A 13,880-nucleotide genomic window follows, 5' to 3' on the forward strand; every position below is an offset into this window, starting at 1 on the left:
CTTAAATGACAACAAGGACAGACTCCAGCAGAGTTGAAAAGTAACCATCATGCATAAACATTAAACACTGTATTTTAATCATCAAGGCAGATTGAAGTAGTTAATCACTGTTTTCAATGATCAGTTTTCAAAGAAACATTAAAAAATGCAGGACTCCTATTTGTTCTCTGGGCCAGGAACCTTTATTGATGGGAGAAGAGAACAGAAGGAAACTGTGAACTGATTTAGTATCCATGCTGCTGTAGACATCACCTCTGTGATCACCCTCTGTCCTATTCAGATGTTTTTGAAAATACAGAAAGTGGAGGATCACTTTCGTAATAATGGAATGAAATTAATTATCTTGAGCCCCAATGCTTTCCATGCCAACCCTCCTCAGCATGGCACATGTGCCCCAGTTTGGGACAGATGGGAGAACCTAACAGTCTCTTTCAGACTGTCCTTGATATTATGAAATTAATACTTCATTTTCTTCTATTCTTGCTTCTGCTTTCACCTCACCATGAAGTGCTTTGTTACAAAATACTTTCCTTTTGTTTACTGCCCAACTACTGGTCTATAATAAAGCAAGAAGGAAAGGGTATGTAAATACCAGGAGTGTCCTGTCATTAAAAAAAAAAAAAAAAAGATTTTATTGTATTTCACTTTCTAGACCAGAGAAGGTAAACCACTACTTCTAAGTGATGGAGCCATGACATTTTCTACTTGAGGGACAAGACAGAGAATACTTAGGGCCTCAGCTTTTGCTGTTGTCTCTGACTCCTGGTTAAGGTCATGTCATTGCAATGATGCTATGATGACATATATTCTTCTTTGTTTGGCAGAGGATTATGGCTTCAAAAATTTACTTCAAAGGTGATGTGGGTGTCCTGAGTACTCTATAATATTGAAACAGTGTTGCCTTGTTTGAGCTGTCATTACAGTGTTTGACATGAAACAAAAAAGAAAAAGAAAAAGAAAAGCATGTACTTTGGAGGATGTGAAGGGATTTGAATCAGTTTAGGATAATGTTTCTTTAACTGGCTAATCCATTTGAGACTTTCCTACCAAGTATGAATGGCTCCACATCAGCCACCTCTAGGCCAAATCTAAAAAATATTGCAAATGATTTAGGCAGTCATTAAATATGACCTTTGTTCTTGGCAGCAGCACAAGAAAAGCGAGAAACAATTAAGCAAGTGACTGTTGAAAGCACTACTGACCAATTTCAACACTGAGTTTGTTTTCCGCTGTGAGATGTTTTTGCCTCTTGTAGTTTCATTTTCTCATGTTGGAAAAAAGACAAAGATGTCACTTTAATGTCTGCAAATCTAGTTACATTGATTAGCAGTATACATTTAGAATTGGCATCAGTTATTTTCATGCATAGTGCAGCATCCAGCATTACTGTTTACATTTTTATGTTTCTAGGTTATGAATTTTTTAGTAATTCTCTGGAATGTGCAAAGTAAGCTATAGTGTATTGCTGAATTCTGGAAAAAAAAAGCAGTTCTGGGCCAAATGCTCCTTCAAGGCATAAGAAATTATTAAGAAAAGTCTTTTGGTCCTTTGCACTTTCATCTCATTGAGCTGAACCAAAACAGTCAAATCACTCAAAGAATGGCATTGGACATCTGCCTTGACCACTGACAGGTCCTAAAGAGACTTTCCAAAATGCCTAAGTATTTAGCTACCAAACTCCTGTTGATTCTCATGAAATTAGGCAGCTCAGCACTTGGAAATATCCCACTAGGTTAATATTTCTAAGAAGTTGCAGGAAGATTCAGAATCTTTTAACATAAGAACCCAAATGCATTTTATTTTTAGACATCTATTGAAAAAATTGTCTGCTTTTCTCTTACATTAAATGCTTGCAGTAGGATGCACTACAGAAAACCCAACCTAGGGAATTCTATGATTGATTCTAAGAGAACACACATGGGAAACCTCTTTTAAGCAAGTATATAACAGGCTAGTTTACCTTAAATATCTTATTTCTCATCTCAGTTTTTGTGAATAAATTTTTTTTGACATTAGAAGAATTATAAATTTGAATAGGTTTTGAGTCTTCAGATCTGTTTCAGCAGATCTTCACTGGGATATTACCCTTGGAGGATGATAGCACTATCTGCCCTGATGAAAGGAGAGAAAACAAAATTTTACAGTCATCAGAAGCTCCAGGAATTCAACTACCGAGGTAACAACATATTCTTTCTGTGCAAATGGTAAAAACTGGACAGCTAGGGGTAGGTTCCACTACAGAGTCAACCAAAAATAGAGGTGTTTTGCATATAATCACTTCTATTTCATCCTTTACATTGTTTACATATCACAAGAATTGTCATCAACTAATTAACATGCACCATTTCTAATTAAAATATCTCATTAATTTAACAGAAAAGTCAAACTTACTCTTGCATGGTGGGAGAACAGGCTGAGGTGAGGATGGATCTGATGGATGAGAGCAACATGTAACCCTCTGTTATCAGAACTGTGTTTTATAAGCACAGGTTAAAAGAATTGGAATTATCTTCTCAGGAAAGGAGAAGAATGAGAGAAGGAATGTGATGCTTCTTGAAATGTGTAAATGGTTGGAAAAGTGGAATGAAGTACTATTTATCAGAATATTCCCTATGGAGAGGATGAGACTTAAAGGACTTCAAATGGAACAAGGAAGACTTAGGCTACATATTAGGAGAAAAAGAGTTTAACTGTAAGGCTGGGTGGAGAAAGAAAAAGGAGGTCAGAAAGTGGCCTTAATAACATCTGCTGGATATGGAAAAGGTCTGGCTGGCTCTGCCACAAGGCAAAAGGATGAACTAGATGAGCTCTCAGACTCCTTTCCAGCCCTCATTACTGTGATTCTGAAATTCATCATATTGGAAAGCTTTTCTATAGTTATACTGTCCAGCAGCAGTAATTCCCCTATCAAAACCATGTTATTCGTGGGACACATGAGCACATGAGAATGGAAGTTTTTGGAGGACTGAAACACTGTATCCATCATTTTATATAATTTGTTTCTTAGTTATAAAACAGTCTTGTGGTCTAGCTCAAGAAATTTGGGTGTTATCAAGAACCCTATTATTAGGAACCATCTGTTTTATTTCAATGTTTCAAAGGTTAGAAGGTTAGAGGCTAGATGCCCAGCAGTAGTTTCATTTCTGTAGCCTAAACAGTCACTGAGAGGCATGCTTATGCAAAAAAAAAAAACCAATTACATTAAGAGACCTGTTTTTTGCAAATCTTTAAATAATGTATGAACTTCTTTCTATTATTTCACCATGTGAACCCTTAAAAAACATGTTGTTATGCTCGTCACATCATGAAATTCAACCGATTGGAAACAAATTAAGTAGCAGATATAGTTTAATTGTCCATGTAAGTAAATTACAAATGGTAAGCAAATAACTTTAATAGTAATAAAAAGGTCTAATACTGACATTGCATCATAATGAAGTTAATTTTTAGCACAGATGATGATTTGTTTAAAGAAGAAGCAGTGTAACTTTGACAGTAAATACAGCTTTCAAGCCATGCAGAGGAGATGGGAGTATGAAGTCCTATTCCCAGATACCAGTGTTATTGTAGAAAATCATTCCTTATGTGCAAGGGAGTGTTTCCCCTGCATTAAACCATGAATATAGACCCATGGCAGGCAGAAGGGAATGCCTGCATATGGACATACTGCTCTGGTGCTTTCTTTGGTCTCTCAGATACAGGAAAACAAGCACCTCAGATGAAATCTGGCCCTAGGAAGAGCTACTCTACATGTTGCTGATTCCTGAACTCCAAGAACAAGCTACTTTATCTGAATTCTCATCTTCTTGTAGTTTCCTTGAAGAGAAGTAGTCTGCCACTCTTGATGGGAGTTCAGTTTCTTATGCCTCTACCTCTATGAATGTATGCCAGTTTAAATATCAAAACTGCTGTGTGCATTTCATATAATTGAAAATAAAGATCTCTCATCTTCCTTCCTACAGAGCACTTTAAATGCCACACCCCAGCCTGTAATTTATTGACAGAAAGAAAGGCTACTGCCATAGTTTATCAGGCTTCCCCCTGTTCCCAGGGGAGGCTGAGGATGCAATGCATCCCCTGAGCAGCCCCTTGCTGCCACTGCATGCAATCCCTGCAGAGAACAGGCACTCAGGTGGTGCTCAGACATCAGTGCACAAAGAGCCCTTCCCAATGCTCCCAAAAACTTGCCCCCATACTCTCAGATCCCTTCCTGGGTTGTCCTTTTCAAGAGGTCTGGCCCTCTGCTTCCATTCTGTCTCTTGTAATGAGCTGTACTTGGATAATGGCTGCCCCTCCCTCCTCCTGCCTACTCAGGCAGCTGGAGTCATTATATCCTGTCTTCCTGCATTTTTTTATTTCTACACCTCATCAACACTCATTTTTTGTAAGTGGTTGGTCTTTGCAGATTGGACTTCCCTCAGCATGTTGAAAGAGCTTGCCAGCCTTGTGGAAGAGAGCAGCTTGGAACATAAAAACATCTGATAAAATGCATTATGAAGCCCATTAAATTCCCATCATGGGTTGTCCTTTATCATTAACAAAAATGTTATAGCATCTCTTATTTATGATCACACCCTCTTCTTGAAAGTCCTGTCTGAAAGCATTTAATGTCTTTACATCTCATCTCTCAAATTTTTTTTACCTTATTCACCAGCTCCTCATTTCTGTTTTGCATTGTAGCACAAGAAAAAGGTTCTCATCACAATTTCCCAAAAAAAGTGTAAGAATCAAAGTTAGATGTCAAAGGGCATTCACTAATAGCTGTTTAAGGCAGTAAGCAGGATTTCTTCATCTACTAACCAGCATTTTTAGATCCTTGGGTTAATGACAGTCCATCAGGTTCTGTTGCTCAGCAAAAGCTGTAATCAGAAACAAAATCTAGCTGAGACCATTTCTACTATTCTACAGTGTGTGAGTTTAATGGCCTGTGCTTTGAAACAACTCTCATTTCATTTCTATAGACCTTTCATAGTGTAAAACATTATATTCACTGGGTAAATCAGTAATTATGTTCTTGTAGTTTGAAGAATCATCCACTTCTCAGAAAAAAAACCCATCAAATCAAAGCTTTAATAATGAATAAGGAATGATAATTCAAGCTATGCTTTTTGTTTCTCACTGCTCTGGCATCCTTCCTTCTATGCTTTTCTGTTCGGCTTAAGTGATTTGACTTCCTGAGCCAATTCTTTGGACAAACTAGTGCTCTAATTTTAGGTTTATCAGATGGTTCACAAGACATTTTCCCTGTGCATTTCTGCAGTGTCCGTTTCCATACAGTCTGTGTTGGGGGTCAGAAGAAGAAAGAATATTTAGACTCCATTTCTAATTCATTCTGTGTATATTTGTAGGGAATTCAGTTCCAAGAAAGCTCTAAATAACAAAATGCATGGCCTCACAACATGCTGCAAAGTGCTCATTATCTGAATACACTCTGACTGCTTTTGCAAACAGATGCTCCAAATACTGTTCTTAATTAAATATCAAGGGTTGGATTCAAATGTTGGTCCATGCCAGCAGAAGATAGCAGAAATCCTGGCACTGGGCCCCAATCCAACAAAGGATGGTTGTGAATGCCTGAAACATTGCAGGCTTCCCTCTCTTGTGGGCAGACTTGCCAGACGCCGAGATATAATGGAAAAAGTCTGGATTTTGGGGTGTTTCTCAGGTGGCAGGGTGGGAGGGCAGTCCAGATGGCTGCTTGACAGCAGACTTGTGTAAAGATTGGGCATGATGCTCTCCAGTCAGACTGGACAGAGCTACTCCCTCATATCATCAACAACCACCACTACAAATTCCTTGAATCTTTGAGGAAGATACAGGAGGCAAAGTCAAGTCAGAAGCTGAAGGAAGAATTATGAGCTGAGCTTTCACTTAAACAATTCCTCCTTTTTTCTTACAACCTGATGGGATTTTTTCTGCTTAGTAATGGCTCTGCAATAGTTTTTAGATAGTGACGGAGATGGTAAAAGATTTATTTTTGGAGTGTGGAGTGACTCTTAATACTCGGGGTTTTGGTGTTTTGTTTTGATAAGGAGAAGAGATAAAACACTTGGAACAGAGGGAAATAAAAGGAAAATGCAGGTAGCAAAGGGATCTTTTCTTTGAGATGACTTTTGAGCCACATCAACATTGCCTAGTGTAACCTGTCTAAAGAAGACTAACTAACCTTGGAGAGCACTATGGCTGTACAGCCTTCCTGATCTGGTACCAGAGATTTCAAATATTTCCAAAAACTTTCAGATTTTCAAAGAGCTAGCATTTACCTGCAGAGAAAGGCTGAAGAAAAGCAAAGACACAGCACAGTCAGATCAGCCATTGCATAACATATACTAATCCCACTGAAGCAAAGTTTTGGTGTTTGGTTTTTTTTTTGGTTGGGGTTTGTTTGTTTGTTTGCTTGTTTGTTTTGTTTGTTTTGTTGGTCTTTTGTTGTTGTTTGGGGTTTTTTTTTGTTTTTGTTGGTTTTTTTTGAAGATAATTTCTTCTCATGGGTTCACAGCTCTTTTGGAAACATATTTAATCTTGGACAGCAAGGCTAAACATTTTCCTTAAGAAGCACACAAAAAATGAGGAGAACAGAAAAGGAGCAGGAACAGAGGCAGAAACATGATGGGCTGCCAGCTGGGTTCCTTTTTGGTCCCCTTCTCTAATAACTGGTCAAGTTATTTCTTTGGCTTAACAGGGTACCCTGGGCTCAAAGTTGTGGGTATGCTGAGGCAATGGAGATCATAGAGCTCAAAAGCTTTCCCAGCTGCTTGTTCTCCCAGCCTTTGTGTCAGGCTATCAACCTCCTCAAAGGTCTGTTACCTAGTTTCCAACACAGAAATTTTAGTCAATTGATAAATATCCAATGGTTTGGGTTTTTTTTTTTAATTTAAAAGCCATAGTGTTACCACCATGCTTTGATATATGAAGTAGGGTTTATTTGTTTTTAACTTTGCTGTCTTTTATACACCAGTTTGCAGAACAAACTGATTCAAACTTTTATATGCTTTATAGGTCTATATACCCTCACCCACAACTGAGGCATCTCAGTCTACCATCTGTCTTTCCTCAGTACATGCAGACATAATTTTTAGGGCAAGAAGACCTGGGCGGTGGTCTTCTTTCTTCACCACTGTTACAAGAAAACTGCCAGAAGAAGCCAGCCTGAGACCCTAGCTGATGAGAAAAATAAAAGTTTGTGGATTCTTGAAAAGTGTTTTACTTTTGTATCACTCTCTCTCTGCTGTGTGCTGCCTCTGTAATGGTTGCTTTACCTCTTTATCACTCATTCGTTGATTTTTTTCTTTTCATTTTTTTCACCTTTCCTATTTTGTCATCCTCATTTCACAATTTGCTTTCTGTTTATCTGATTTCCTTCTAATTCAACCCTTCAGAAAAGATGGGAAGAACGCCTGTGAAGCAAACATCTGAATTTTTGGCATCATTCCAGTGAACCTCATTGCTTAGGCTTTATATCTCTTTTCTTTCCCCATTTATATCTGATCTACTTCTATTTCAGGCTGTGTAGTACAAACACTGACTACAACTTTTTCTTTGTACAAGGATGTCTCATTCATATTTTGTTCCTACCCAGCATTGAAGTAACTTGCTAATGTTGAACATTGATGCAGAGGCAAACTAAGCAAGGCCAGCACTGTAGGACTTCATGACATTCTAAAGAAAAAGCACTTGTATTCTAATCCCAGTTTTACTTTGTTGTATCCTTACTTTCAGGCACTGGGAAAAATCTTCAGGGACTGCATCTCATCAATCTGTTTGCTTCCCTGCTTAAGTGAGGTTTAAGGCTTATGACCCTTATGAAAAAAATGCCCCTTTTTGGGTGAGAATTGGATGCTTACAACAGCAGCAGCAATAAAACTCAGCAAACTGGAATGCACACTCGGGTATTCTTGTAAAACCTGTGTGTTTCTTGTCTCCTTGAATGGGAATGGTCACAAAAAACTTGCAGGCAGTTCGTTGCCTTTTTCTCAACAGATCTGTTGTGTAGAAATCCCTGCAGACAGTGCTTTTCCCTGCATCTCCACTGGCATTTTTAAGCATTGCCCAAGGCTTTTTACCAAGCCCAAGCCTATCTTGGGTACTTTATGCCACTCCTCTGCCATATAAGAGAACAAGAGGGCTTCTTTGGGGAGGAAAATGAGAGTACACTTATCCCCTTACTGTATCCTCTCTGTATCTTCCTCTGGGTGCAGTTGACTACCTGGCAACCCAGTGGGGTTTCAGCCTTGGTGTGTATCCAGCAGCCTTCAGGCCCAACACACTGCCCATTAATAACTCCTGATCAGCAAACCCTAACTGTGAGTCAGGAATGACCCATGCTTGGAAGGCTTTTGGCAGCAAATTTACAAACACATGTAGACCTGGCAGATGCTATGGAGGTGAGAGCTCCAGGAAAAGCTGGGGGTAGTGCTGCCAGTGCATGGTGCTGCTGCAGGTGGGCTTGGACCCCCAGACTGAAAGGGCCTCTGGGGTCTGAGACAGTCCAGCAGTCAGTGTCTTGTAGGTCCTCATCAGGGTGCAAATGCTGAGGAAAGCAGTATAAGAGGGAGGGAAAAGCATGAAGACTCCAGCATGTGATTATGCAAAATGCAAGGTGTGGCTGGATGTATATGCTGTCTCATTAAGATGACTTGCACATGATTACAAGAAGCCAACAAGAGATAAAGCTGTCATCATGCAAAAATCAATTTTTCATGTTTTTCTGTTTTGGTTTTGTGCGTGTGTTTACCTGCAGGAAAATCAAGTGAGGAAACACTATCTATAGAAAACATTATCTATGAAACTAACTGCATGCCCACTAACAAAATTCCTCTTTAACATTAAAAAAAAAAAGGAGACTTTAGTGTTTGCATGCAGCTTATTTCCACCACAGCCAGGTAAGAAATCACATTCCTGCCAAGCATTACAAGACTATTCCAGTCACAAAACTCTTTTACATGTCCAGCTTCATGGTGTCTTCTCAGGAATAAATTGCATTCCCAGAAGGTCAATAAAGAGTTTTCATTGGGGCAGAATCATGAGTCCACTCAGTGAACAAGCAAAACAAAGATATTCAGAGCAAGCTGCTTTGAAGGGTCAGTGATATAATGGTGAGGGGTAGTTGTACTCACTGCTACAAAGATAAAGTTGTTGCTTTGTATGTCAATTACTTCTGACTGTACTTTTCTCTTTCCCCACAATTGGTGTGCCTTTCTGGCAGACTACAACTAATTACCTTTTTGTGTATGAAGAAGGAAATTAGCAATTTTTTTTTCTTTCTATGAAGAAATGAAGGAAAATATTTATTTTATAAATTTGGAGTTATGAGAACAAACAACATGACTGGCAAAAAGTTTTTAAAGGATTGTGATTTTTTTGTGCATCAAAGAGGTAAAGCAATCACAGAATCTGAGCATAGAGGAAGCTACCTAGGAATTTTGAAGGACTGAGCCCTTTTGATTCAACCTTGCAGGGCCAGTCCAGAAATGCTGAAACCCTGCTAAACAGACTCCTGTTTATCTGCAAAAGTACATGACACAAGTGAGGGTGACAGTACTGAGGCAGTATTGCAGTGTTAAGCAGTATTTTCTGCAACTCTTTTTGTGTCAGAAAAGTAAGATGTGATTCATTTAGTGTGCCTCTTTCCCCAGATATATATGGGGCCATTCCATTGATTTTTTACAGTATAACATACAGGAGACCAAATCCCAATGAGGTAGTTTCAGGAATTTATTACTTATGGAAACATCCATGGTATACTGTAGCAATTAGCAGTGTGCAAGAATAGAATCTCTCTCCTCCAGAGCACCATGGTCATGACAATGCATCAACTATATGAGGACGTTACACACTTTTATAGGCACAATTAAAAGGATTGAGTGAGTTTGCTGAATATATTCTCCATGTGGGGCAATGCTTAATAGTAATCATTGTATAATGAATGTAGCATGCAAGTTATGTTGTGTGACCTGATTAGTCTGAAATACTGTTTCCACTCTTTGGAATGAGATTGTTATCAGTTTCAATAAAAACAAGCAAGACTATAATTGATGTGAACCGAGTGCTTCTTGTGTAGTCGAATCTGTACATAAAACATTTGAGAGACAAACTGTGAGGAGCTGAAATAGAGGCAAAGCAGGCAGCTTCACAACTTGATGGCAACAGCAGTGAAAGTAGGAGATAACTCATTCTGGGAGAGCCAGTAGCAAAATTGCTTCTCCAATTGCTTCTCCAAGAAGCAAGAAGTCCTGATTTTATCTGTATTTTAAAGGAGGCCAGTTTCAGCCTGATTACTTTGTCCTCTGTCTAAACAGATCTCTATAAGTTTTACAAGAAGTTCTTCTGTCAGGAATTTGTTAGACTCAAATATGCTTGACCTTCTGACTGTTCACCACATACAGGTGCTGCCCTGCCAACCTCTGATCTCAGCTTATGCTTTACTTGGAGTCATCCATAAGGGCAGTTGCCAGAAGCTGGAACCTACCTCCTGCTGAGGTTGTGGTGGGAATCCCTCTCCCATCTCTCTCCCTGCACCTGGAGGCCCTCCAACATTTCTCCTCCCACCTGACCATGTTTCTTCCTATTTCCCAATTCTCTAATTCCAGAGAAATACTTATTTCTGGGAAAAGGCATATACTTCAAGGGCTGTTCCTTCCTCTTGTGAGGGAAGCAGGGTGATAGCAACCAGAGCAAAGCACTCATTCTAATAGATTCCTCACATCTGCATCTTTGCTTTTTGTTTGGGGACCTTCTGCTGAGCTTCTAAGGAAACACCTCATAATGAACTTGGTTCCTTCTAGGACTAAATATCTTTCCCAACATTGTTATGTGTTATTTTGATGTTGTGTCTCTGATTCTCGAGTACAAATGCAGAGGTCTTTGGGTCGAGGTTCTGGTTGCCTTATCCCCCTTATCCCCCCCCCAGCTCCTTCTTCCTCAGTCACTCCTGATCCATGGTGTTCAAATATCTTCTTGTCTCAAAGGCTTTATCTAACATTAGTTTTTTTTTCTCAGGTTCACAACTTTTCATCCAGTACAGATGGTTTTTCGTCCAGTCTGTTCTCCTGTCACCTCCACGTATTTTTGGGACTGTCTCCCCAACCACAGTAGTCCAAACACAGATATCTAGGATACTGGGTGTTGCTTACATCACTAAAACCAAAACCTTCCTTGTCCTTCATGTAAAGTATTCTTTAAACACACCAGTGAGTGCTTCCAAGCCACTTTATTTTGCTGCCATTTTATTTCTTGGCATCTTCACTCTTAGAAATCCCTGCCATGACCTCTGTTGCTCTATCTGCAGGCTAGACAGTCAATATCACAGCTTCTCTGCTGTATTTCCTCCTGTTGTTTCTGTAACACCACTTATGTCTCCACATATATTTATTTTTTGGGAAGGCTGGCAATACCACTATCTAGAGCTCTTCCTTGCAAGCAGCAATGTATTATTTGAGGGCAATGGCCTCTGATATTTCAATGCTTTGGTAAATCAACAGTTCAACAGTTTCAAGAAAGCAAATCGAGTTCCACCATCAGAGGTTCATTTTATGCAGGAACTCTTTTCTGCAGATTACCACATTTCTCATTCTGTCAGGATAGTGAGTCCCAAGACGTCACATTGTGCCTATCTATTTTCCCACCCTTGGCAATCTTTATCTTTTATCTCCCAAGGTTTCCTTCCTGACTGGCTTTTAACTATTGCCTTACAATTTTTGGCATCTGGCTGCTGGCAGGTGTTTATACACCACTGCTTTCCTGAGCCCAAGTCCCACATTGATGTTCTTTTCACTTTCACCCAACTCCTGATTGTTTGCTGTTTCAAGGTGGCACTGGGGTCAGAATCGTTTCAAGGATTCATGTCTCTAGTGCAGTCCCTTCTCATCCTCCTGTCAATGTTCATAAACTGCTAAAGGAAGAGTCCCCTTTAAAGATAGAACTGAAGTAAAAACATGCTTTCACAGGCATGTGCCACAAACAAAACTAAATTCTCTATCACATGACAACAGGGCACTAACATTTATTCACTAAATACACAGGCAATTGAATAAATGCAGAAAACAGCCATCAAGAACTAGTCTTTGAGAAGGACTGCCCATCAGTCAGGAAATCCTTCTGCAGCACATTGCTGGTGCCAATGCAAGTATTTAAAAGAAGTATTTTTGTATGATTTGCATTACTGCCAAAATTCAGAAATGGGACGCTGAGCCAGCTGGATCTCTGCCTGATCACTTTGTAGTATTTTAATTTTCTGTGTTCTAAGGCTGTATTTACAAGCGTTAAATACCTCCAGGAAGTTCTTGGATGTGCTAAGACAGCAAAGATGAAATTTCAAAGGTGTCTCTAATTTAAAAGCTTAAATGAGAGAGCTGTTGATTACACATCAATAGCAACAAAATGGGAAGGACCAGAGAAGATTTTAAAAGAAAAACCTGTAAATTTTTGGTCATTGTAAGGTGGAAGGTCATGTGGGGTCATTCACTAGAAGAAATTTCTCTAGTTTTCATGTTCTGTTTTCTGATCTCGAGATCTGAAAATTTTGAGAGTTGCTGCTAGTTAAAAGCCTGAGCTGATACCAAAATAAATCCCAGGAATTACACTGGGAATTTACAGACTTAGCAACTGCCCCTTGCTTGTTTATATGCCTGAGACAAATTCAGGCAGAAATATTAGAAACCTGTTTATTGAACAAGCAAAGCTGTGGAGTTGAGCACCCCCTGAGTGCAAAGGAGCATTTTGTTCATCATTAATCGACTGAGGCCCGACAGTGCTGAGACATCCCTTTGTCAGGAGGATCTGAAGCGAAGTCTGTAAGTGCGTGACGGCCCAGCTTGCACAGCTTTGCCAGCTTAATTAACACATTTCTTCCTCTGGGGAGGAGGGAGCTTCTGAACTGATGGAAAGAGCCCCACACTGTTTGTAAAGTCACCCAAGTGCCACCAGCTCAGAGACTTTACCAGAGGGTTAGCTAGAAGCACAGGCTGCAGCTTTCCCTTTTTTCCTCAGTAGTACCTTGGAGTGGAAAGCAAATCTGTCTCCTGACAAAGAATGACTCACACAGGCTGCTTGGCTTCCCTTGCTAGGTTGGTGATAGGACATTTGGCTGTGTCTTCCAGGGTACCTTTTGTATACAAAATACCTGATACACATCTGTGATGTGGCTTTGCTCTTGCATCGCTGTGTGCGAGAGCAAACACAGCAGGCTCAGGTGACTCATGGGGTGTTGCTAGAGCTACCTAAAAGAAGCAAGCTGGACAGACATGTTCAGGTCCCAGGTTCATGTCTAAGTGTGACTGAGGCACAGCAGCTAAGGAGGGAAACTGGAACTCGACATTCCCAAACATTGACCAGAGCAGTGGCATGTGCCTGAGCTGTGCCTGAGCTCCTAGCAGAGGGCAGAGCAGCAGAGCTTGCTGGCCAGAGAGCCTGGTTAGCCCCTTCTGTCCCCCAGTGCATGTGGGCTCTCCTGCCAAGAGCCCCACAGTGCTGGGAAAGCAGCAAGAAACAGGTCTGGGGCTGCCTCACAAACTGGAGAAAGGACTGCTGATGCTGCCTTCCTCTGTGCTGGTGCATGGTTCTGCTGTCAACTGTGGTTCATTAATGAAAGTAATTTTAAAGAATTTGGGTCAGTTTGTTTTTCTGCACAGAGGATGCAAGTGTTCAGTGCTTTACCTAGGGGTAATACAAACAATTCCTGTATTCCTCTGTGAGACAACTTGTTCTGAATAAACTTGCTTTATCGCTTTGGTGTGCTCAAGGCTGTTGTTTTGTTTTTAATTGTTCTTATTTCAGCAGCACCTCAAAGACCCTACCAAAAGCAGGGCATCATCTTCCTAGCAATACAGAATGTAAAACAGTGCCCTCCCCAAACAGGTGGTGATCTCAGTATGTCTTGGAGG

This window comes from Passer domesticus, chromosome 1 (genome assembly GCF_036417665.1).
Source record: "Passer domesticus isolate bPasDom1 chromosome 1, bPasDom1.hap1, whole genome shotgun sequence".
Lineage (NCBI taxonomy): Eukaryota > Metazoa > Chordata > Aves > Passeriformes > Passeridae > Passer > Passer domesticus.